Here is a 308-nt window from a genome sequence, read left to right as displayed (position 1 = left end):
GTGGGGGGCAGGCGGGCACAGCCCAGGCACAAATTGGGAGACCCCCCCATTAGCTCCATGTCCCCTCACTGTCCCCAAACCCTGGGGGGGCACAGAGGTGGCACCAGGCTGGGGACACCCCTGGTTAGTTCCATTCCCCCCCCTCACTGGGTCACCCTGTCCCCAACCACCTTATGTAGCTTTGGGGGGGGGGATAACATGCATTCACTGTGCCCCCCTCCCCAGCCCCATGTCCCCAATGTCACCTTCAGTGGTGCCACTGGGTCCCCAAACCTCACATGTGGCACCAAATGGGGGAGGGGAAATAT

The sequence above is a fragment of the Chaetura pelagica genome, unplaced genomic scaffold, assembly GCF_000747805.2.
Source record: "Chaetura pelagica isolate M959 unplaced genomic scaffold, ChaPel_1.0 scaffold2295, whole genome shotgun sequence".
NCBI classification, from domain to species: domain Eukaryota; kingdom Metazoa; phylum Chordata; class Aves; order Apodiformes; family Apodidae; genus Chaetura; species Chaetura pelagica.
The sequence above is the reverse complement of the archived record's forward strand: the minus strand, read 5'-3'. Positions refer to the sequence as shown.